The 26,452-nt window shown below is 41.8% G+C and overlaps 1 protein-coding gene across 1 annotated transcript in view; it reads left to right on the forward strand.

Annotated features, from left to right (window-relative positions):
* Positions 1 to 6,008: 6,008 nt before the first annotated feature.
* RAB30 (RAB30, member RAS oncogene family) overlaps positions 6,009 to 26,452 on the forward strand; it is a 98,614-nt gene continuing 78,170 nt past the window's right edge. The window contains exon 1 of the mRNA XM_040255602.1: positions 6,009 to 6,215. The gene's annotated coding sequence lies outside the window, so the exon portion shown is untranslated. The remainder of the gene's footprint in view (positions 6,216 to 26,452) is intronic.

Consider the following 26,452-nt stretch of genomic DNA (forward strand, 5'->3'; position numbering starts at 1 on the left):
AACAACTACTTCTTACCTCTTTTGGAGCCAACCTTCTTAAAGAAGCTGTCTACATATGGTACCTACTTCTTTCTCCCTTCCCTTCACTCAACCTTCAAACTCCTGAAATCTGGCTTCCTCTCAGTACTCCATAAATCTTAGAATTTCCATACAAGAACCCAAAACAGCAACAAATTCAAAACAGGTTCCAAGAATGAGGAAGATGAGTGAGCAGAGTTTATCTGGAAAACAAGAAAATCCAGGACACATCTTTGGCAAATACGTTGCCAGATGAGATGCAACAAAAACTGTTCATCTCAGAACTATCAAGAAACAAACAAACAATTTTAGAAAGACACAAACATGAATACTGAAAACAGAACAGCCATGGGACTGAAATTCAAAAGGCATAATGCCTAACATTAAAGATACCAACAGTAAACAAGAGTTGAAATGGAATTCTTCCATTGAGACTGTCAAATGTAAAATAAATAAATGTAAAGTTCATCACCAAAAACAGCACTTAATTTTCAATACATTATCAATTTTTGCATCCCATTACTAGAGAAGTATTCCACTGAAATAGCACAGGACCGATACAGGTCTTTTATATCACACTTATGTAAGATGTTGCTCAGTTGCAGTTAAGCAATTGCAATAAAGTGCTCTATTATGTTACTGTTATTTGCAATATACTTTTATACATTACCACTTAGGCAACTGCTTTATTTCAGCATGTTTAACATTTAAATTAACATTTTCTATAATTTTTCTCTTAATATAAAAGACTATGAAACATTCACTAGGAAATGCCTCTACATATGCTAACACTGAGTCAATAGCATAAATGCTCTCCAGTTCAATGTGGACAACTGCCAAGAAACTATGAAAGATTCTGCTTAATACTGTATTAATGGTCTGATGGTACAGGAATAGGAAGGAGGAAAGCTGAGTTTTATTTTGGCTCAAAAGTGGAAAAAAAAAGATCATTTAGATTATGTCAAGGGTTATGGTTACTGAACTTTACCTTATGGAGGTGGAGTAACTCAAACAAGTCCCGAGGCTATTCCATTTATAAGCACCTATGTGCCAAATTCACCAAATCATGGCTTAGGAGTAAATAGATGATTCTGATGAACATTTCCTAAAATGTTTTAAGACAGAACTCACTGAGGATTAACCTTTACAGCAAGTTCAAAAACAGTACTATAAAGAGTCCATAATTGAATTATGAATTATATGGACCTACTTACATAATTGCTTAAAACTATACATCTCTGCAGTTTCCTTAAGTGGCTATATTCATGAACATATTTATATTGGATTAAGTTCAGCTTTATATACTTATTCTTGCAAAGAAATGTTGTTCTAGCGCCACTTTAATTATCCAAATTATCCTACTGAAAACTGAGAAATAAAAATCATGGAAGGCTCATTTTTCTGGCACAGCAGCTACAATTATATAAAGCTGTTACAAAAACAACAGTGGGTCAACTAAACAAGACTAGAAAATATATGTTTTAGTTTTCTGAATGCTGTTAAAGTAAAATGTGTAAATATGAAATAGTTTCCAGAATAAGTTAAAAATCTTCCTGAGAAACTCCAAATGCTGAATCCTGTATAACATGCTCATCTGTGTCCACTTTAAAAATAAATGGTGTAGAAAACATTTAACTCAATATAAGGCTATCCAATATGATAATTTTGGTAAAATGTTTTTCATTTTCCCCCTTAAGTTTTCTTGTCTTAATTCTGTGACCAACTTAAAATAATTCTTACTGTAACTGCTGGGGTTTACATCACCTTTGGATTGCTGGCATTTCATTTCTGAGAATGGTTAAGAAAACTGATTTTATTTTGGAAGAGATAAAGAAAGGCAGACAATGTAACTGATAGTTGCTCTCTCAAATTTCATAGCTTGAAATATCAAAGCATTATTTTAGATCTCTGCAAGCATGAAACAAGTCTAACATTTTTCATAATTTGGGACATCACCTTTTAGAGAATTAACTAACTACACTGATTCTCAATGAAGACAGAGCCTAATTTTCATAACCAATTGAGGGTTTTTCAAACTATACAAGTACACAAACAAAATTTTATTGTTATGTAATTTTTTCCAACTTCAGCTACCCCAGGCACTACCATGAAAACAGTAACAGGAATTTTACATTCCTTACGTGGTACGGGCTGAAAAAAATCGTCTTATACCATAATTCTATCAAAGGAGAAACTGAAACTATACTTTGTTAAGAATTTGGTCATACAAGTTTGACTTACCAACAAACTGTGAGAAGAGTTCATCTAAGGTAATCCCTGTCCTTGGGTCCTAAGTACTTTGAGACTACTTCTTAAAAACTTAAAAAAAAACCCACAACAAATTTACATGTTCCAAAGTCCTCTACTAAATGCTTTACATAACTTTGTTTAATCTTCCTCATCATCCCTGAGACTTAGAATGTTACAAATTTCCTATAAAAAATTAGCAAGCCATTCAAAACAGATCAGACACTGAAGTAGCAGGAACCCAGATAGGCCATTAATACTATCCGAAACACTAAAGTCAGTCTTCACATACCACCTCTAAGAGGATCTCCTTTTATAAAAGGACTCACAAAGTGTTTGACTCTTGGCGTTGCTTTAAAATTTTCATATATTTGTTCTGTCTTTATTCTTTAGTAGATATGGATAAAAAGAATGTTACATGATTTTGAATCTAAAGATCACAAATTTAGTAATGTCAAAGAATTTGCAGTTAAAAAAGATATTCTCTTTATATATCATGTACCCAAATACCAAGAATACTATAGATCATCAATAATTTTTAAAAGTTAGGACTGAGAGCAAAGAGTTAAAGAAAAATTATTTTCAGAAATTCAAATATCTTGTTGATTCCATCTAGATACTTCAGATAATTATCTGAATAACTTACCGTAAGTTTGTCATAGCTCTGAGCTTATTGCTAAGTGTCTTTTGCGATCAGAGCTTCTTAGACTAAATTTCACTCAAAGAAATATTCAAGAAGTCAGGATATTATGGTATTCTTAAGATAAAATCGATGCCCACCTCTACCATGCATAAATTAATCCTTAGGTCATCTAAATGTCTTGAAAATTCATTTATGAATATATTAATAAACCTAAACTCTTGGCCAAAACTTTATTACCCATGTCACACACCACAAAAAGCTACAAATCTGGGATGAAGAAGCTCTACCCTACTGCTGTAAACTCACCTATAGTGTTTTAAAGACATACAACAGCTGGTGACAACCCTGAACAAAAATAATTCAGCTGGGTGAATGGGTGGGAAATAGCTTCACATATCTAGAGTTCCAGAGGTGATCCATACATTTGACCCTATTGAGAAAGCCCTTGACCTAACAACTAACTCAATATTTTTTAATGAGGTATCTATAAATATAATACAAATCAATGTCTTAATTTTGAGATAAAAAGAAAGTAGGTTTATCTAGTTAAGGCATTCCTAACTGCACTTCTCCGTTTTCTTTACTTCCTGCTGCTCAGTTGTGTCTGACTCTTTAAGACCCCATGGATTAGAGGCCCCCAGGCTCCGCTGTCCATGGGATTTTCCAGGCAAGAATACTGGAACGGGCTGCCATTTCCTTCTCCAGGGATCTTTCAGACACAGGGATCAAACCCACATCTCCTGTACTGGCAGGTGGACTCTTTACCACTGAGCCAGCTGGTAAACCTGCACCTGCTGCATTGGAAGGTGGAGGCTTAACTACAGATCAACAGGGAAGTCCCTAACACAGTTTTTATTCTGGAACACTGATGTTATTCTTTCAGAAGTTGGCATCATCAACTCTTGTAATACTAATTTTTTAAACAAAATATCCACATAGAGTGCATAATTTTTTTCCAGTTGATTTTTTGAGACAGTAACTAGATTTCATTTCTTTATGGCTTGATGCCCATTAGATAAAAGGCTGAAAAAAATTTCTAACTACCCAAACACATGACAAATTACAGAAATCACTATATTATACAGGTCTCATTCCTCTCATACAATGTTTCGGAGAAATCTGCTGGGTTCCCCCGACCCCAACAAAATTTTTTTTTTTATAGTAACTTAAATTGAGGAGGTTATTGCTTATATAAAGAAGTCTCTTACAAAATGAACAAGATAAGTTCATATGAGACACAACAGCACCCATGAATCACCAACTCCTAAAAATAATTTGTATGAGTTTGAAAGGAAGCCTAAATGTAAATCTGTTCAGTCTATTTTCTCTCTCTTAAGGTTAAAACATGTCTATAGTTATACAAAGAAACATAGATCACAAAGAAAACAGTACACATTTTGTTTCTTTTCCTATACTTACCAACATTACTTGTAAAGAAGGTATTTCTGAATAACAAATAATTCCATAAGCTCCATGCATAACTGAGACCAACACATACTACCCCTGTTTAAAAATGAAAGCCATTCATCTGACTTGTTCCTAGAAACAGGACAATATGTAAGATCATTCTTTATAAAACTGTTTTTGTAATTATCATCTGCATACATCTGAGAAATGTTTTGACCATGTTTTTGTCATTTATAATCACTCTGCCTAGTTTTTCCTTGATACAATAATCCATTTATCAGCTATAATTTTAACTCCTAAACAACTGAAGTGCATACCCCTACTGACTCAAAGTGATGTTATGTTTTCAGGATAATATGCAAAAGGAAAGGAGAAAAACAGCACTAATATATCAGCCTTTTTAGACCTTCCGACACCCTCAGGAAGAAAGAAAATTTCTCATCTTTTCATAATGTAGACAGACTCTGAAAAAGAACAAACACACAGCATTGTTTTAATAACACAACTGGAGAAAAAATAAATATAGTTCATTTGAGATACTGGGCAAAACAACTTGAAAGACCAATGACTTTAGTTTCAGCTACTTAATTTGAAAGCAAATTAGTTGCTAAAGTAGTGGTATATATAGAGTTCTACAAATTAAACACTAATTGTATTTTAAAAATAAGTTGGTGGTCCATGGTCCTGAAGATCCCGTCTGGACAGTAATTTTAGTATTCACTCTAGGTTTATTCAAGAACCCTCTTACTCAGTAACCAATCTCCAGCCGTCAACAGGGCGATCATCAGTATTCCCTTTTAACGTCTCCCTGCCTTGGCTGGCAAGTATGAAGATGTCATTTTAAACAGGGACTTTGTGTTTTCTTTACTGCGGGGCCAAAGAGCCGTTCCTTTACAGCTTAGCTACCTTTCAACATCGGTATCTTTGGAACCTTTTGCAAATCATTTCTGCATGAAAGACCAATGAGGGTCCAACACCCTGGGAAAGGAGTAAGGAAGGTTGGCGAATGACAAAACAAAACAAAAAACAACCATCTGGGAGGGACAGCCCAGTTCCGTAGGCTAAAGGCTGCGACGAAAGGCTAGAGGGTCGCCACCTGGGATCCCCGCAGCGCACCCCACTCCCCGAGGAAAAACACAGCCGCCCCTTAATATCCTGTCAGCGGATCAATTTGATGCTCTGAGCCCAAAAGTAAACTGACTCCCTCAATCCCGTTGTCACAACATGGGGCAAGAGGCGTTGGCGACCTCCGCAACTCCTGCAGGACCGTAAGGCAGGGACCCACTCGGCCTCTCATGCCGCCACCAGCCGGACACGTCCTACTCGGCCCCAGACGCCGCCTCCATCCCCCGGTGCCCAGGTTCGGAACCCAGGCTCACCAACCGACTTGTCCTCCTTCTCACTGTCCCCTCTGCACCACCACTCGGCTCCCGCGTTCCCTAAAACCTCCGCCGGCTCCGCGGAATCTTTCCAGCACCCCTAACATGGCGGCCTTAGTCACTTCGCTCCCTTCGCCCGCTCCGGGCGCGTCCGATCATGGCGCATTTTGGGCATTGTAGTTCCGGGGGATAGCCCGGCTGTTCCACCGGGCCTTCGGGGAACTACAATTCCCAGAAAGCACTGCTCCTGAGCATGGCTATTGGGGCCTTTTGGACAGTGGGATGATGTCATTGCAAAAACCCCACTGCATTCATTGTGCTACGATCTATCCACCCCCCTGCTGCTGCTAGGCTTGCGATTGCCGCTCGCTCCAGCTGAGCTAAGCGTAGCAGCAGCACCAGGGCAAGGACTGACTTCAGCCCTTGGACTTAGGACATCGCAATACCCTCCATTGCTTGCGTGACTCATTCGCACATCCTTTCTGTTTATGCCTGGGGTGGGGAGAAAAATCCCAAACCAGGTGAGTTGAAGTGATTTATTCAAATGATTCTACCAAGTTATTCCTCCCGCTTAGTTCTCAAGGCTTTCTTTTGGGAAGATGGGGGCGGGAGGATTGGGAAGGTTGCTCGCAAGCGCTGCTAAGCGAAAAGCTCTCTGCAATTTGGGTCACTGCAAAGAAAAACTCCAGCAGCCTTCCCCCGCCAGAGGACGGATGCTTGCCAATTCCCTAGTCGCAACTCCCCTCAACCTTTTTGAAGACTGGGAGAGGGAGCTGGGTTGGGGAGGATGTTGGGAAGTGCTCTTGGAAAATAATCAGAGGAAGGCTGTGGTGGGAGACTGCAGTCCTGTCACATACGGCCCGAGTGCTGAGATTTGAGTGGGAAGGGGTGATGCGTGGGGAGAAATGGAGACAGTGATTTCATGTGGTCGCACTACTTTGGAACATTTCATGTCACTTGGGCGAGCACACACTATTCATTTTTAAGATGAGCGTGCTTCTGAGTGGGTTAAGTTTTGTGGGGCTTTATTTTGTGTGTGTGTGTCTACGTCGTTTGTCTCGCCTTTTCTGCCGATTTGAGGTGACAGTGTCCTTTAATGGTGCACTCCGTGCCAGTCAGAAACATTTCACGTGTCTGGGCAAGGTTCTCTGAGGCTGCTGGAAGCAACATTTTCGTTGAGTGTTTTTCCTCTCCCAACTGCAAGGTTTCAGGATTGTTTGGAAGTGGAGCCGACAGATTTGTACTTGTGCGAATGTTTTAAATTACATAGCAATAGGCTTCTTGCCACTGACAATGGTACCGTAATGAGCTGTCCTTTCCTGAGGCAGTCACCAGTCGCAAATAACGGTTTGGAGAATGGATCATTAGGGTTCATTTTTAACGCATTAGGGAAAGGAAAAGTTAGAAGCGCTGTTAACCTTCATTTGCCATTACTGAAAGGTACGGCATGGAAGAGTGATCCTGGACTTGGAAACCGGAAAGCATGTAGAGCTTTTTTGGCTTTTTGGTTTTGTTTTTTAAAGCAAACTGACACGTCTAACAGGACAGAGAGCACTTTGACCCATGTGATACTGGCTCTGTTCTTGTAAGAGTTACTAGGATGATTAGTACAATAAATATGTCATTTTGGAATAAACAGCTGGCTGACTCCAGAACAGATGGGGCCAGTCTTAGCTGAGAGATCTACAACCTTTGAAATGAATGGACCTGGGGTCAACCACACCCCCTCTTGGAATGTCAAAAGGAGAAATGCCAGAGTGTTTTATGCTTAACTCCAAGATGCCAAACCTTTTCGGAGCCAAGTCAGCCACTGGGGGAAAGTCATTACTGGTTATCTTCTGCTGCTGAACCAATTTTGTTCATTTTTAATTCAGACCCTTAGGTCTCCAAAGTTGCAGCAGGGCGATGCTTCATTACACGCCGCTTGTTACTGAATGCAAAGGGCAGTCCATTGTATGGGCTTTGTAGTAGAGTGATTTATTGGAATGCAATGAGCAGCTTTGGGATTTGGGGAAAGATGGTCTGCCTGGCTGTGCTTCTCTCTGTTGCTTATTGTCTGCTTTCCTGAGCACCCCTTCCATGCTGTCTTCCTTTCCACACCCCTCTGTGTCTCTTGAAGTTCTTCCAGTTTCTCTCCCTGTCTCTCAATTTGCAATTCTCATTTTTCCCTCTGTGTTTCAAAATCTCCCTATCACCAGTATATCACATCTCTCTCTCTAAGAGTCCTTCCCGGCTCTTGATACCTTCCATCCCTTGTCTGCCTCACCCAGAACATCCAGGGTAGTTGAGACTTCAGTTATTTATTCTACTGAGTCCTCATTGAAGAGGCTTTGCCTTTTCTTCTTCTTGCAGTTGGTGCTTGGTAGGATGAATGGCAATGAACCTAACCCCTTGGCCTGGTTTGTGGCTTCTGTCACGGATATAATTTGACCCCCGCAGCCCGAGGACAGTGAACTGTTCCAGTTGAGCTCATGATACTTTTCCTTTCATTGGTACCTGTTTTAAGAGCTGCCGGTGCATTAGCAAGTTTTGCTTTTTGTGTTTTTTTTTTTTTTTTTTTAAATGTAATTTAATTTATTTCTTTATTTTTGGCTGTGCTGGGTCTTCGTTGCTGCGAGGGCTTTTCCCTAGTTGTGGCGAGTGAGGGCTACTCTTGGTGGCGGTGCCCGGGCCTCTCGTTGCAGCGGCTTCACTTGTTGCAGAGCGCGGGCTTCAGTTAGGTGCGCTCTGCACACAGGCTTTGTTGCTCCATGGTATCTTCCCGGACTGGGGATTGAACCTGTGTCTCCTGCATTGGCAAGAGGATTGTTTACCACTGAGCCACCAGTGAAGCCCCTGGCAAGGTTTTTAAATGCTCTACACAAAATGTTCTCCTAATTCTCAAAGAATCAGTAGACTTTGAGGGGCTTCTTCCTAATTTATTCCTCCCCTGCCCTTCCCTATTGCAGTTAAGTCTTTTCTACTCCCTTCCTGTTGATTGCTGAGGAGCCGGTCCAGGTGACCACACTGCCCATTTGGGTTTTTTTTTGAAGATGCTTGGAGCAGTAACAGCTTTTCTTCCTGTCATTTCTTCTCTTCTCTGGATGAAGGAAGTTTGTTGATTGACACCCACCACCCCATTAAGGCAAAGACGGCAGTAGTGGTTGTCTGTTTGTGTAGTAAGATGCTCCTCTAGGCAGGAAAAGTCTTAACTGCTGCCCATCCAGAGGCAACTAGTGTGACAGGCAGATTCAGAAGCTCTCACTCACCACCTGAGACCTCTCACTCACCATCTTTTCATTCCTAATTTTCTTCTTCTAAGTTTCTCCCTCTTCTACCCAGGCTTTTTAGTGTTTTAGGGAGGAGAAACGAGCTGAATGGGAGGTTAGTTTTGGCCCCATTTCTGCTATCTCTGTGACCTTGAATAACTCTGCATTTCTCTCTCCCTTTGTTTAAATCCTTTGCAAAGGGATAAGGATCCTTGCTCCTTGGCCTGGTGATATGGCCCCAGCCTGTCCTTCTGACAACAGATATTGAGAGCAGCTAGATCTTCCCTGTAGCTCAGCCGGTAAAGAGTCTGCCTGCAGTGCAGGAGACCTGGGTTCAATTCTTGGGTTGGGAAGATCCCCTGTAGAAGAAAATGGCAACCCATTCCAGTATTCTTGCCTGGAGAATCCCATGGACAGAAGAGCCTGGCAGGCTATAGGCTATGGGGTCGCAAGAGTTGGACATGACTTAGTGACTAAACCACCACCATCACTGTGGTCTAAGGACTGTGTGTGTGTGTGTGTGTGTGCGCCCGCGTGCGCGCGTATATGCAGGCTCAGTCACTCAGCCCTGTCTGCCTCTTTGCAACCCTGTGGACTGCAACCCACCAGGCTCCGTGAAAAGAGATGCTTCCACCACCATCAGGTAATTTATGTTCTGATAGGGGAGATAATCATTGGAGAAGCAATTGCAAGTGTGATGAATTCTCCTGCCAAAGTGGGATGTACAGCAAGATTAGGAGAGGAGTGATTAACTTGGTGTGCTTCCCTTGTCTGGAGGAATCAGGGAGGGCTTCCCGTAGGAAGTGACATTTCAAGAGACTTGGAGAGTGAGAGGAAGTAATTTAGGATGGCAACAGGAGGTGCCAAGATGAGGACAAGGGGTTTCTAACACGGGAACTACATGTTCAAAGTACAAAAGAAATAGATGACTATAAGAATTTAAAAGTTAGTTAGTTATGGGGGTTAGACAGTTTATGGGCATGAAGCAAGGAGAGAGAGACCAGAATGAAGAAAGATGAAGCTGGATAGGTGGACAGAGTCTAGAGAGTGGGCAGTTTTATGAGTCACTGGTAAATTTGGTCTTTATCCTAAGTGAAGGATTTTAATTAGCTAGATGAATTCCATATGCAGGTAGGATGATATTAAAAACATCACCTTGGCTGTTACGTTGGAGAAGAGACTGGAGAGAATTAGCTAAAGTAAACACAAGATGAGGTAGAAAGTCATTTCTGTAGTCTTCCTGTGGGATGGTGGTGGCCTTAGATCTAGGGTGGTGGCTGGGGGCTTGGAGAGAAGGGAAGAGATTGGGAGACACTAAATTTGAAGACTATAGTTGATACAGTTGTGGCTAGATTGGGTGTGCGGATAGAGAAAAGATGGAATTAAGATGACTTCAATTTTCCTTAAGCTACTGGATCACTTCCAAGAGAAAGAGGTCATTGGATGGGGACCAGATTTTTATTTGTTTTTTCAAGGAGGAGGGACTTTTGGACATACTGAGTTTGAGGTTCCATGAAGACATCTAAGATCTCTAGCTTACTTTGTCTGTGTGTAGAATGCATCATGGTGGAACAGAAGAGACCTCTGGTGAAGCTTTTTATGACTAGCAATTTCTTATTTATGATTTTAGACACATCATATTGTTTTTGTGAGCTTTAGTTTCCTCATCTGTAAAATATATTTATTCCACTAATTTATACTGATCCCTGCACTGTGTTAGGAATACAGCATTGAATAAGACAGTGTTTGCTTTGGAAAAATTCATGTAGGTGAGGGAGAGGAATATCAACAAATAACCACACACAGGGAGGTTTGTTGGCAGTGCTAGGAGAGGACAGTCCCAAGGGAAGTTTTTATACTTCTTTGGGAGCTGAGTGGGGGGGGAGTAGGGGGTGACCTGTGGTAGGTGACCTGTGACCTGAGACTTGGAGGCAAGAAACAACTCTCCAGACTGAGTTCCTATGCATCTAATAGACCCTTGCACAAACTGGGGACTCACTGAATGTTTGTCATGAGTATATCAAAGGCAGGAAATATCAACACATCGGAAGAGGGCAATTAGTAATGCAAATATAAAATGTAAAACGCTTTTAACAAATGCATTGATATGAAAAGGCCTGAGGCTGAGGAGACCTTTGAGATGTTTTGTGGATGACCTTCAGGGAAAATTCAGAATTATTTCAGACCTGGTTTCTTTGGGGGCTGAATTTCCTTTATTCCAGTTAATTTCTCAAAAAATAATTTTGATTGTATAGAATGCCATAAATAATGGGTTTCAGACTTTTATAGGTAAGTGAAAATACAAAAAATTAAGATAAAATTGGGTGAGATTTTGCCAACAGTTATTCTTCTATAGTTAAAGATGTTTTTAAAAGTATGTCCTCCTTTACTTTATCTCATAAAATAAAGTGTATTTAATACCAAAGCTTGTGGAAAGACCATCATTTTAAAATTAGAAATATATTTAGAGATTATATTTTATATGGAAATCTAATTAAAATTAGAAATATATTGTGAAAAATTCTCCACATTGTCTTTATTTTTTTTTCATTTTGTTGCAGAATAGTAAAAAAACAAGCCAAATACCAGAATGTTATAATAATTTATGGAGTCATTGCCCTATTTTCTTGGCTATGGTGGAAAGGTGGCCCATCTCCAAATAAGAAGATTTCCAAGTGTGGAAGAATTTTATGTGGCCCACAGATAATTTATTTTCAATTTCTTCTCCATAGGAATTCAACTCTTGAAAGCTAGCTAACTAGGCCTCCTCAAGATTAGTCTAAGGTAGGGCTTCTTAACTTGTCCCTGGAAGGTCCTCAGGGAGACCATGAACCCAAGAGATCATATGTTGACGTGTGTGGGGGGGTTTGTGTGTGAGAATGAGTCCACGTGTGCAAGTGTATATTTTTCCTGTCACTACATATGTGTCACTGGACAAGCAACTTAACCTCTTTGAACCGCTGCTTCTTTACAAGATTGTTGTGAGGTTTAAATGAGATAATATATATATTTTTAAATGTCTGGTACTATGCCTGGAATAGCTGGTGTTCATTGAGGCTGTTTTTGGCGTTATTTACTATTTTGAATATCTTATTTATTGACTGATGGCTTTCCTGGCACCCACAGTGACATAATGAAGAGCAAGATATCTCAGTGTAACTAGACAACCGAACGCAATGGCAAGCACACACCCATTGCCAAGGTAGAATTCTTGCCAGAAATGTTTAACCTCAATCTAATCATGAGGAAATAATCAGGCAAACTCAGATTGTGGGGCGTATTGTAGAACAGCTGGACTGTGATCATCAAAAGTGTCAACGTCATTACAGAGAAATGAAGCAAAAGAAAACAAAATGTAGGGGAACTAATCTAGGTTAAAAAAGACTAAAGAGCTACGGCGGGCTTCCCTGGTGGCTCCGAGGTAAAGAAGCTGCCTACCAGTGTAGGAGACATGGGTTCGATCCCTGGTTCGGGAAGATCCCGTGGACAAGGAAATGGCAGCCCCCTCCAGTATTCTTGCCTGGGAAATCCCATGGACAGAGGAGCCTGGTGGCCTACAAGGCCATGGGGTCACAAAGAGTTGGACATAACTTAGTGACTGAGCAAGCATGAGCAAAGAGCTATGACAACCAAATGCCACATGCAACCCTTGATTGGATACTGGATTTAAAAAAGAAAAAGCTATAAAGGACATTGAGGGGACAGTTGGGGAAATCTGAATGGGAGCTGTGTGGGAGATACTCAGTAACAAGGTTAGTTTTCTTGGATATGGTAATGATTCTCTCTGCTTAGCCTGTCATGTGGTGAGTATTATTGTTCAAGTCAGTTGCCCATTCCTGAATGTCATCTTTAGGAATGTCACAGCAAATCTAGACGACATCAAGGCCTGCTTCAGAAGATAGTGACTGTTTTGGTCACTGCGTGTATTTAATCAGCCTATGGGCTGGAGTACTGTTTGTTGGCTGATATTGTAGGTGATCTTTTCTGTCCTTTCTGACCACGATTCTGTCATTCCCTAAAGAGTGCAGACCTCTGCAGCTGGCACTGTTTATTTCTAGAGATAATGATGCAGGTGACTGTTTCCTGAGTAAAAAAGAGAGATAGCGGGGAAATAACTCAGGAGTGGAGCATTTGACTGCAAAGAGGAAAGGATATGAAAGAGGGCATAAACATATATCTTAAATTAGTTTTTTGATTCTAGACATAAGAGAAAGAAAAATCCATTACAGAAGTGTCTAATGAACTACAAAGGGAAAATTCTCTTAATTCCACCTCACATAGTCAACTGTTGCGATTTTGATGTGAATTGCTGTCATTTTTCCGGCCTCCCTGGAAGCTCTGACGGTAAAGAATCCACCTGCAATGAAAGAGACTCAGGTTTGTTCCCTGGGTCAGGAAGATCCTGCGGAGAAGGGAAGGCAACCCACTCCAATATTCTTGCCTGCAGAATCCCATGGAGAGAGGAGCCTGGTGGGCTGCAGTCCATAGGGTCGCAAAGAGTTGGACGTAGCTGAGCGACTAAGCATGCACACACGCTGTCATTTTCCCTCACATGTAGTATGCTGCTGCTGCTAAGTTGCTTCAGTCGTGTCCGACTCTTTGCAACCCCATAGTCGGCAGCCCACCAGGCTCCCCCATCCCTGGGATTCTCTAGGCAAGAACACTGGAGTGGGTTGCCATTTCCTTCTCCAATGCATGAAAGTGAAAAGTCAAAGTGAAGTCGCTCAGTCGTGTCCGACTGAGCGACCCCATGGACTGCAGCCCACCAGGCTCCTCCGTCCATGGGATTTTCCAGGCAAGAGGACTGGAGTGGGGTGCCAGTGCCTTCTCCACACATGTATGCTAATGACGTTATTATAATACGTATTCTGCTTGCTCTCTGTCACTTAATATATTTTGGGCATTTGCCCCACGTATTTGCATGTTCCTGTAACTTACCCTTTACAGTGGCTGCCAGACACTGCTGCAGTGAGCATTTGAGCATGCATCCTTTTGTAATAAACTTGTGGGAGTATTTCTGTAGGATTCATTTCTAAGGTAGAAATGCTGGGGCAAAGGGCATAGATATTTTTCATTTAAACTGCCCCCCAATTTAAATTCTTATCACAATCTTTGAAGTGTCATTTTTATATACTTTTGCCAAGTCCATTTAGCCACTTAGACTACACTCTCTTACTTAGGGAGGGAAGTTGTAATGGTTTTTGTGATCGCTGTAGTAAAGGTTGATACACTGATAACATGGAAACCTCTGGAAGAGAGAAATAAAATATATTATCCCAGACTGCAACAAAGCATGATGTTTAGAACAGTAACACAGTCATGAGTCTTCCCCCAGAAAATTTTGCAGGGAAATTTTATTTTTGAGTTAAGGTTAACTTCACTAAAATGCAGACACCGTCAACCTTGAATTGAAAATCATCTCTTCTGCTCACTTCCTCTCCATCTCAGTTACGCAGCCACACAAGAAAGGGGAATTTAAGCTCTGCTGTTTTAATATCTGAAGCTGGTGGCTAAAAGGCCTGATTTTTCATCTTTCTGAATAGCCAGAGGAGCAATCCCAGGGCAGATTTTTGGCTTTTTTTTTTTGTAGAAAAGGCCTGAGTTTAGGAGTGGCCATCAGTGACTCACTGTCCTACAGAGACACTGGGATCACTGAGCTGTGAGGTATTTCCATTCTTTTAACCAGTTATTTTTGTTCTCTGGCTGGGTTGGGCAAACAGAAATTTGAGTTGTGTGCTCAGTGGGTAATTTATTTTTTGAAACCTCAGTTTATTCATCTCTGAAATAAGGATTACTTTGAGGCTCAGATGAAATAATCTGTATAGTAGGACTTTTGCTAATTTTGTTGTTCAGTCACTGAGTCGTGTCAGACTCTACAACCCCATGGACTGCAGTATGCCAGGCTTCCCTGTCCTTCACTATCTTCCAGAGTTTGCTCAAACTCATGTCACTTATGTGCACATAAATAGGTGCTTTTGTTAAAGTGCTGCAGTCTCTGGCTGGGCCAGCTCGTATTAATCGTTCCTCTAATTCCAGTGGCATTTATAGCCACAAAGACTTTCTTTGGGCATCTATCTCATAATGTCTTACTATTACTTCTTTGTCCAATATTTGGAGCATAAGCTAAATGCAAATTCCTGTGCTGGGTGTTCTGATAGGGAACAAAGGTGGAAGCCTCCCGGAGCTTTCCTTCTCTGCTTTTATTCTAGGAGATTAATCTTTTACTAAGTCTTCAATAACAAGTGCTTTACAGAGGTGTACGATGTATGCTGTCTTATTCTCTCAACTTAGCTTGTAGATTCCAGCTCCATTTTTCCATATAAATGAGGAAATAATTCTTAGTGAGGTTAAGTAATGGTTCTGTTTTGTTTTTTAAAAGGTTACCAAACTTTAAAAAATTCACAGATGTAGGTCCCAGGTAGTTTTTCTGGAACCAAAACCTTACTGAATCTCCAGGTGTTTCCTGTTTTTGTCTTGTCATCTGATCAGAAGTATAAGCTTTCTGAAGGCAGCACTGTCTGCCTGGTGGCATTTACTTTGATTTGATTTGTGCTGGTAAAGAACCTTTCTGCTAATGCAGGAGACATGAGACTTGGGTTCAATCCCTGGGTCAGGAAAATCTGCTGGAGGAGAACACGGCAACCCACTCCAGTATTCTTGCCAGGAGAATCCTATGGACAGAGGAGCCTGTTGGGCTTCAGTCCAGAGAGTCACAAAGAGTCAGACACGACTGAAGTGACTTAGCCCAGCACATAGCATGGTTAGAGGGCAGGAGCTTTCTGTAGATCTGTTAAGTTGGTTGAAGCCATGATGGGAACTCTTATAGGACCTAATGGATGTCAGGTGAGTTCCATGTTTTGTTTGTTCAATTTATTTTGAACAATTTCAAACATAGAAAAACTGCAAAAATATTACAGCAAAAACTCCTATACCCTTCATCTAGATTTATTTGCTTTCCCATCCTGACTGTGTGCATGCCCACACACACACACACTGACACTCACATTGATTTTTATTTTTCAAAATCATTTGAAAGTAAGTTGCAGACACCACAACACTTTATCTCGAAGCGCTGAAGCGTGTATGTCTAAAGAACAAGGACAGTCTCCCCTGTAACCATAATATCATCACACTGGAACGATAATATTTTTCAGATTTCCCCAGTTGTTCCAATGATATTTATAACCTTTTAGGGGAAGAAGCATGCAGAATTTAATCAAAGATTGTTTATACAGTGTAGTTGTGTCTCCTGAATTTCCTTTAATGTGGCTAAGTTCCCCTGCCCTTTTTTTTTTTTTTTGTCTTTCATAACGTTGACAGTTTGAAAATTCTAAGCTGCTTTGTAGACGGTAGTTTGGATCTGTCTGTGGTTTTGTCATCCTTATACTCAGGTTAAACATTCGCAGTAAGAATTCCCAATAGGTGATGGTGTATCCTTCCCTTTGAATCACATCAGGGTGACACATGTCAGTTTGTCCCAACACTGGTAATGGGAAGTTTGTATTTTGAATGTGGTGGCCTTGCCAGATCTCTACATTGTAAAGGAACCCTTTTCTTTTTCTAATTAATAACGTTGCCTTTGGGGTGATACTTTGAGATTGTTTCAATCTCCTGTTCCTCAACAACTTTTATCTCTCTGGTTTAAACATCTATTGATAATCCTGGCCTAGATCAATTAACATCTATAAAAGGATGATTTTCTATTTCTTTTTTTAAACTTTTTATTTTGTATTGGAGTATAACCAGTTAACAGTGTGATAGTTTCAGGTGAACAGCGAAGGGACTCAGCCACACGTATATGTGTATCCATTCTCCCCCAAACTCCCCTCCTATCTAGACTGCCACATAGGACTGAGCAGAGTTCCCTGTGCTATGCAATAAGTAAAAGGATGATTTTCTAATTTTCTCTTTTGTTCTGTATTTGTTTTCCAGCATTTTTCTGATAGATTAGCTTTCAACTCCCCTACTATTTATTTATTGGATTCCTGGATTCTTCCCCCATGTGTTATAATCCATTTCCAACCCTCTGCCTCCCCTGCTCCCATATTTATGCTTTTTGATACAAACATTGTCCCAAACTCGGCCAGTGGGAGCCTATTGAGCCCTAAAAGTAGGTGGGATTTTGCCTACTCTATGAAGTGAGGAAATTAAAGTTCAGAAGATTAAAAGAAACCTTCCCAGTCATGGAGCTAACAGCTAGTCAGCAAAAGAGATTGTGCCTTCTCTAGTACCTCAGATGGTAAAGCATCCGCCTGAAATGCAGGAGACCTGGCTTCAATCCCTGGGTGGGGAAGATCCCCTGGAGAAGGAAATGGCAACCCACTCCAGTGTTCTTGCCTGGGAAATCCTATGGAGAGAGGAGCCCGGTGGGCTACAGTCCATGGGGTCGCAAAGAGTTGAACACGACTGAACGACTAACATGCACACGAACAAAAGAAGCCGTATACAGACCCAGTTGCAACTAACTCTGAAGAGGTCCCACTGTTGATGCTGTTTCCCTTCAGTCCAGAAGCAGAATGTTATCTGATGAAACCAAGTTAAGAAGAAAGCATAAGCATTGCGTCACCATTGCTAATTGCAAATTATTGGAGACCACCTAAGAGTGCATCAGTGGTAAGCTGGTTAAATAAATGGGCATGTTCACAAAAGGGAAAGCTATTAAACTACCAATAAGAATTAGGGTTTCTCTAAGTGCTGATATGCAAAGATCTCCAAGGATATTTTAAGTGAAACAAAGATGGTTCCTCCACATCCCTCAAAAAGAAGGCTGATGCAGAAGAGTGCATGTTTTGTGAAAGAAGTTGGGGATTAAGCAAATACATTTGAATTTGCACAAAGGAATCTCGGAAGGATATAAAATAACAAAATGGTTACTGATACCAGCGCAGTAGGAGTGGGGTATGTGCGTGTGTGTATGTGGTGAGATTTCTTACAATTTACTCTTTTATATGATGCTGGCTTTTAAATGACTTTGTTGAGATAAAATTCACATGAACTATATATATTCTGTCGTTCGATTTAGGATGTTCACAGAGTCATGCAGTCATCACCAAAATTAATACTGAGAGCATAGTGGTATTGTGAGGGTTAAACAAGGCTCTGTGTTTCAAGTCTCAGTCTGGTGCCCTTCACCCAGTGGGCCTCGAAGTCATTTGGGAGTCCTGGTTGGGGAAGGCATTCAGTAGCCCTTAGCTGTTATTTGGGTGGTAAAGAACGTGCCTTCTAATGTAGGAAATATGAGACTCGGATTCAATCCCTGGGTTGGGAAGATCCCCTGGAGGAGGGCATGGCAACCCTCTCCAGTATTCTTGCCTGGAGAATCCTACAGAAAGAGGAGCCTGGTGGGCTACAGTCCAGAGAGACGCGAAGAGTCCGACACAACTGAGCGACTAACCACTAGCATTTGAACAACTTTCTCTTACCTTCTCTTTTTCTTCCCTTTCTTCTCCTCCACCACACAACCAAATTTCTGATTTTTGTCTCAGAGAGTCATTTAAATTAGCCATGAGGAATGTTAATTGTTTCAGCAGACAAAAAGAAACTCCAATAAGTTTTCCTTCTAAGACTTAAGAACTCTACTTTCTAAGAGCTAACTTTGGAAGGAATGTTTCTGGTCTGGAAAATTTGGAGAGCAACCGCAAAAGGAATTCGTGTCCAGGAGGAACTAGGAGTAGGGCGGAGAGCTCAGTTTCCTTTGAGACAGATTGAAATAAATATGTCTGTCTGAAATAGTCATAAAGATCTATTTCTTTCTTTCATCATTTTGCTAAAAAGTTCAAACTTGAATGATCAAATTCAAGACAGACTCAGCCCAGGCACCAAACAACAACAACAACAACAACAACAACAAACCCAAGTCATCCTGATTAAAAAATGTGAGATCTTTGACAGGCTGCTTTGCTCAGTGAGGTGGTCCTCAGTACAACGTTTACGTCTGTCCCTTTGAAGTGGCAAAATTTCCAACATCCAGACCTGTAGCAGAATAGCTCAAGATTTCGGTAGAGTGATACCAATCCGAATTTATTGTTTCTGCTGTGCAGTGTCTTTCTGTTTGGACTGTTACCTGTAATGACTTGTTTGCTCTCAGAATCGTGCATACTCTGCCTTTAAAATTATCATGGCCAGAAAACTAAATGGCCTGTTTGTATGTGCAGTTAAGTTACTTTTATTACATAACTTTATAATCATAATACTGGCATACATTTTTTTTAAGTTTATGGTGTGCCAAGTGCTGTGCCAACTGCTTTACATAAGTTATAATATTTAATTGTGGCAAAAACCGCATAAGGAACTGAAACTCTGAGAGCTTAAGCAACATGCCTAAGATCATATGAGTAGGAAGAGGCAGATCCAAGATCAGAAATCAAGACTGTCTTATTGCAAAGCCTGTGTTTTTCTGCTGTGTAATACTGCCATTTGCAAATTCTTGCCTGGGAAATCCCATGGAAAGAGGAGCCTGCAGGGCTACAGTGCATGGGGTCTCAGAGTTGGACACGACTTAGCCACTATACAACTGTCTTATTTACTTGATAGGTGTTTATTAAGTGCCATCATGGTCAGGCACCTTGAGAACTATAGAGATGACTGAGACTCATCCATTGTCTTTGGGAAGTTCACATTTAAGTAGAGGAGGTAAGACAGATAAACTTCTATACACTCATATTCATATCAGCATTATTCATGATAGCTAAGAAGTAGAAGCAGCTCAAGCCCCCGTCAACAGATGAATGGATAAGCAAAATGTAGTATGTGTGTGCGGTGGAACATTGAATAAATATTCCGTGTACTCAGCCTTGAATGTATTTCAAAGCTGAACAGCCTTTGAAGGAAATGCTGAACACATGCTACAACATGGATGAACCTTGAGGACATTTTGCTAAGCGATATAAATCAGGCAGAAATGGACAAATATTGTATAATTCCATTTAAATGAGGTACCTAGAGTAATCAAACTCAGAGAGACAGAAAGTAGAATGCTTGCCAGGGGCTGGAGGAGGAAGCAATAAGGGGAGTTGTTGTTAATGAGTATAGAATTCTGGTTTCACAAGATAAAAAAAGTCCTGGCAATTGGCTGCACAACAATATGAATGTACTCAACACTGCTGAATTATACACTTAAAAATGGTTAAGGTGGGGGACTTCCTTGGCGGTTCAGCGGTTAAGACTCTGAGCTTCCACGGCGAGGGGCACAGGTTCAATCCCTCGTTGCAGAGCTAATATCCCACATGCTGTGTGGCACGGCCAAAAAAAAAAAGGTTAAGGTGGTAAATTTCACATTGTGTGTATTTTACCACAATTTAAAAAGCCAAACAGATACACCCCTCTGCTATATTAATTAGTGAGAGAGGAAGGACTAAGGACATCATAGGAATCAGAGACAGCTTTTTAGACAAGGTGTAACTAGCTGGGTGATAGAAGATGGGTAATTTGTGGGGCAGATTTGTGAAGCAAGGGCAACCAAGGTGAAAGGAACAGTGAACAACATTATAGAGGCTACTTGGCTTTAAGGTCTAATTCCAGCAAGAAACAAATTCCAAGTACATAGCTGTGTAATTATGGGTGATCCAGCCACCTTGTATGCAGGCAGAGATTTAAATACAAAGTCTAAACCAGGTTCTTGTGGTATGCTGGACAGGGACTCATTCATGATTCATTCAGTAAACATTTGTTTGGCACCTAATGCTGGTTCTCTGCATGGCACTTCATGTGTGTTGGCAGGTTTTATACCCCCAATAACTCTGGAGTTATTTGTAGCCCCAATTAACAGATGTAGCCATTGTGACTCAGAGGGATAAAGTCATTTATCCAAAATCACATGACAGATAGGTAGCCGAAGACTTCACCTGGGAAGCCACCAGGCTACACTGCCTCCTCCCCTTGGGAGTGAGTGTGAAGTGATGTCTGTCTTTGAACTCACAGTCAAAAGGGCACGTGACTGCCGCCACTTGTCATCTTGCTGATTTTGAGGCCACCTGGGCCGAATCTTCTTACACCTCTGAGCCTCAGGTTCCTTATCCGTAAGATGAAGACCTTGGATTAGACCAGATGATTTCTAAAGTTTCTCCCAGATCTTTGTTGTTGTTTAGTCACTCGATCGTGTCCCACTATTTGCAACTATTGGACTGCAATGTGCCAGGCTTCCCTGTCCTTCACCATCTCCCAGAGTTTGCTCAAACTCAGGTCCATTGAGTTGGTGATGCTATTCAACCATCTAGAAACCCTATTTATTTATTTATCCATCTGATATACCTCCAATATTAATTTAGTGTCTATTACACACCAGGTACTGTTGTTGGTAGGTACTCGTAATTGAGATATGGCAGAACATTGTTCTTGCCTGAAAGGAGATTGTAGGGTAGTGAAGAAAGCATAACATAGACAATTATTGTGTAGTATAGTCAAAGCACTGGTAGAGGTGTATATGAAGGACTGGAGTATAGAGGATGGGTATGACCCTGACTTGGATAATAGCATGTCAAGAGGAAATGGTCCCAAAGACCCAGAAGATACTGAAGAACTCCACAAGAAACTCATCCTTGCTGTTGTTCCTCTGTTCATAGGCACACTACATATTGATTGAACTCTATAAAGCTTTGGTGAACTCAGAACTCTTCATTTTAAACCTTGTGGAACATTAGTTGAACTTGATTATTGTTAAGTTGTTAGGTGCAGCTATGTGCCAAATATCCATAAGGTTTGGATTCTCTTTCGAGTTGGAGAAAGACGATAAGGTTGCAGGGTTTTATGTTTGTTTGTTTGCTAAGGGAATTTAGGAAGCATGAAGTAGACTACTAAGAGACCCAAGGGTCTAGACTTATTTGAGATGTTCACAGCCAAAATCACAGATGGTTATATTTCAAAGAGACTAGCAAAATGGCCAAGATATACATGATTCTCTCAAGACTACTGACTAGTGAATTTCTAAGAATTAAAATGACCAAGTTTTAAAGTTGCAATAATAAGGAATTGCAGTGAGGATTGCGAGGGCTCACAAAAAGAGCTCACATTTATCGAGTGGCTCCTGGGTGTCAGGTGGTGTGCTGTGCCCTTTACATTTATAAGTTTTCTTCATCCCCCTCCAAATCCTGAAAGGTCAGCATTGTATCCTCTACAGATATTGAAACTGAGGCTCAAAGAGGTTGTGAGTTGCTTAAGGTCACAGCTAACAAGACATTGAGCCGTGGTTCAAGCCCAAGTTTGTTCAGATCAAGGCCATTGCCCCGTCCCTATTCCATATTCATCAGGATCTTGGATTTTCTATCTCTTGGGAAGTGCACCAGGATGAAGGCCCTTCCTCTCATCTTTGTTGCCTGGGAAGTAGTGATATTCAGGAGAGGCCCACTCTTCAAGTTTTCTCACACCCCAAAGGGCAGGTCCTCCAATTTCCCATGTCTGCTTTCCAAGGTGGTGGACTGCCAGCTACCAGGGATAAATGGCTCTTGTGTGTGTGCTCAGTTGCTAAGTCATGTCCAACTCTTTGCAAGCCTATGGACTGTAGCCCGCTAGGCGCCTCTTTCCATGGGATTCTGTGGGCAAGAATACTGGAGTGGGTTGAGCCTGCATCTCTTGTATCTCCTGCATTGGCAAGCAGATTCTTTATCACTAGGCCACCTGATTTTTTTTTTTTTTTCTCTTTTTTCGTCTTTCCCAGGTAATATGTGAGTGTTTGATCTTGGCAATTTGCCTCTCAGAGGTAGCTCATGAACTGTCTAAGGCCAGCTGAGTTTATGTATTTGATCCTCTCTCCCATCCCAGCAAAGGGTAAATTCAGTTCCTTTGCCCCAGATTCTATCTTTAGGATCCTGAGAGAGCTTGTGGCCTGGTTCTCAGAGGCTTCCGACTCTGAGATTCTGCCAAGATCACACGGAGGCCTTAGCTCTCCTAACCCCATGCCTCAAGCTCCTTCTTCTCTCAGGGCCTGCCGTTGGGCACAAGCTATGGTGTCTTGTCAGAGAGTATTTTCCCAGCTGAGTTTGGAGGCAGACCAGGCATTTATCCCAGGCCCTTTAACCCCCACCCTCCACTCCCCCCACCCCCCACTACCCGCCCCCCACCCCCCAAAAGTTCCCACATATGGTTGCACGAAGCAAAGAAAACCACCCTCCAAGTGGGTTGATGGATGTTATGGCATTGGGAAAAGTCTCCTCCAGGTGGCCCCTCTCTGCGTTCCCTCGTTTGGGGGACACTGAAATGGACAGCGGATGTGGGGTCAGGAAATGGGAGCTCAAGTCTTGGCTCAAACCACAAAGCCTGGGGCTCTGAGCACTTGACCTGTCTGAGCCTGTGTTCTTAGCTGTAAATAAAGAACTGATGACAATCCCAGCTTCCTACTGTCCTTGTGAGAGTCAGATTACTCGATGTGTAGTGCAAAAGTGCTCTGTAACTAGCCCCTAGAATGCATTATAGACGTCAGTGCTTGTTATAAATCTTGGCTCATCGAGAGACATTTCTCGAAAGTGAGCAGGATGCCTGCTCTGTTACTGCTGGCTACCAGTTCAGGCAGAACTTTTCCTTGCTGATGTAGGCATTCATGGCATTGCTCCTCTGTTTATTTTTGTAATCTTTTCATTTATAGTCTTATAAATGCTCCCGTAAGCTTTGTTGAGTCTTGAATATTTGTTTTTGAAAACTCTGGTCAGCCTGTACTCTCATACCCAGAGCGAGGTGCAGGGTAGTTATCTGACTTCTCAGAGTTGCTTGTGGACCCATTTCCCAATAAGTCTGGGGACAGCAGGGCTGACTCTGTGTGATTAGTAACGTTTATCTTGCTTGCTAGGATTCTAGGTGGGTGTGAACTCATGAGTGTATATACCCTAAAGCATGGCTATTACAACTTTATACATGCTTCTGGTAGTAGACGGAGATTGGAGAGAGGATCTCACTCTAAGTGGCTTATGAGTTTAGAGCTGGAAGCTCTTGGACACTGGAAAGAGTCTTGTGATTTGCCATTAGTTTGTTGGACTTATTACTCTGTTCTGAGAAATTTTCTGGTGTTCCCTAGACACTTAGGGACTGTTGCTTACCAGTCTATCTTCTTGCCATTTCAAATGACTGTAGTTCATTTCCCAGAACTCTTCAAGTTGTAAAGGAAAGACATCCAGCTCCAACTAGTTTGGGTGAAGAGGGAATTTATGGGAAGAATAGTGGGGTGTTTCATGTAACCAGGGGAGGGATGGATATACCTGGAACTAAGGAAGATTAAAGCAGGTAATTGCCCTAATAATCCCCCTAAATATCAGTGCTTAACACAAATGAAGTTTATTTCTTGTTTATTTACCAGGTCAACATAGTTTTTCCTAGTTAGGCCACTTTCTATAACACACCAGACTCCTGCCATCTTGTAGTTCCCTTCTCCTCTAGGTATTCCAGAGTGCTCTCCTTTTAATCTGCAGATGCAGAAGAAGCTTGGAGCATCTCATGTGGCAGGTTTTCATGAGGCAGGTCTGAAAGTAGTTTATATTACTTCTGGCCTCATTCTATCAGTTATTACTCAGTACATGACCCCACCTAATGGTAAAGGAGGCTGAGAAATAAGGCCTAAGAAGAAAAAGAAATGGGTTTGGTGAGCATGTAGCTAATATGAGCCACACAGGGACTCAAATGATGTCAAGGCTCCATCTCTTGCCTTTGATTCTCTCCTCCATGGCAGGGAGCATGCCCAAGGATTGCTCCTGAACTCTCAATCTCACTGTGGCTAACACCAGAGACAAACTGACCTGCACTCTCATTGGGTGCCTGCGTGTACGCTCAGTTGCTAAGTTGTGTCCAATTCTTTGTGACACATTGGACTGTAGCCCACCAGGCTTCTCGGTGCATGGGATTTCCCAGGCAAGGATACCAGAGTGGTTTGCCACTTCCTCCTCCCCCAGGGGATCTTCCCAACTCAGGGATTGAACCCAGGTCTCCTCAATTGGCAGACAGATTCTTTACCACTGAGCCACCAGGGAAGCCTCTACAATCTCATTGGCTCCAAGTAAAAAAAATCTTAGAGTAATGATTGACTCACTTTGGATCATGTGACCACCCCTGGACCAATCAGTAGTGGGCAGAAGGACATTTATTTAGCATAGACTGGCCTCTGGGCTGCTTTTAGAGAAGGGGCAACCATTGTGAGAGAAATAGCCATTCCACTTGTACTGTGCTGTTGCTCAGTCGTGTCTGACTCTTTGCGACCGCATGGACTATAGCCCACCAGGCTCCTCTGTCCATGGGGATTCTCCAGGCAAGAATACCGGAGTGGATTGCCATGCCCTCCTCCAGAGGATCTTCCCAACTAAGGGATCAAACCCAGGTCTCCCACATTGCAGGTGGATTCTTTACTGTCTGAGCCACCAGGGAAACCCAAGAATACTGGGGTTGGTAGCCTATCCCTTCTCCAGTGGATCATCTGGACCCAGAAATTGAACCAGGGTCTCCTGCATTGCAGGTGAATTCTTTACCAGCTGAGCTACCAGGGAAGCCCCTGAAAAGCCCAGCCTCTCTTATTGTTTCTACTCTTGTGGAAAATTCAGTGCAATTTTACAGTTGTCTTTCCAACCCTTGTTACTACAGCCACATCAAACAGTTATATTTCACTAAATCTATCACACCATTATTTTTAAAAAATATTTTTTAGTTTTTTAAATTTTGGCTGTGCTGAGTCTTTGTTGCCATGCGTGGGCCTTTCCTAGTGCAGCACATGGCCTTCTCTAGCTGTGGTACACAGATTTAGTTGCCCCATAGCCTGTGGGATCCTAGTTCCCCGACCCAGGATCAAACCCAAGTCCCCTGCATTGCAAAGCAGATTCTCAACCATTGGACCAGCAGGGATGTCCCAATGCCATTATTTTTAGCATGTAAGACTTTTCTGTGTACCACTGAGGAAGGAAGGAAGAGAAAGTTCCAAATAAACTATAACACAATGCCAAGTTGCCATCCATTGCAAAATGCATCCTGATTTACAAGCTGCCAGAAGGTAAGAATGGAGAAGGCGATGGCACCCCACTCCAGTACTCTTGCCTGGAAAATCCCATGGACGGAGAAGCCTGGAAGGCTGCAGTCCATGGGGTCGCTGAGGGTCGGACACAACTGAGCGACTTCACTTTCACTTTTCTCTTTCATGCATTGGAGAAGGAAATGGTAACCCACTCCAGTGTTCTTGCCTGGAGAATCCCAGGGATCGGGGAGCTGGTGGGCTGCCATCTATGGGGTCGCACAGAGTCGGACACGACTGAAGTGACTTAGCGGCAGCAGCAGCAGAAGGTAAGAAAATGTTTTAGAACTGAAGAAAGATGATACTTACGCCACAACCAAACTCTATATTTTCATGCTCTAGTACTACTGCTCTTTTATTTCTTTCATCCATTCATTTAAAAAATATTTATAGGCCAGGTAACAATGAATAAGACAGATTCAGTTTCTGCTCTCTTAATACCTACTGCATCTCTTGCTTTTCCATCTGGGTGTTGTGAAACACCTGCTAGGTGCTAGGCAGTCTCTTGGGTACTGAGGACTCAAGAAGGAATATGATG

Source organism: Oryx dammah, unplaced genomic scaffold (assembly GCF_014754425.2).
Source record: "Oryx dammah isolate SB20612 unplaced genomic scaffold, SCBI_Odam_1.1 HiC_scaffold_15, whole genome shotgun sequence".
NCBI lineage: Eukaryota > Metazoa > Chordata > Mammalia > Artiodactyla > Bovidae > Oryx > Oryx dammah.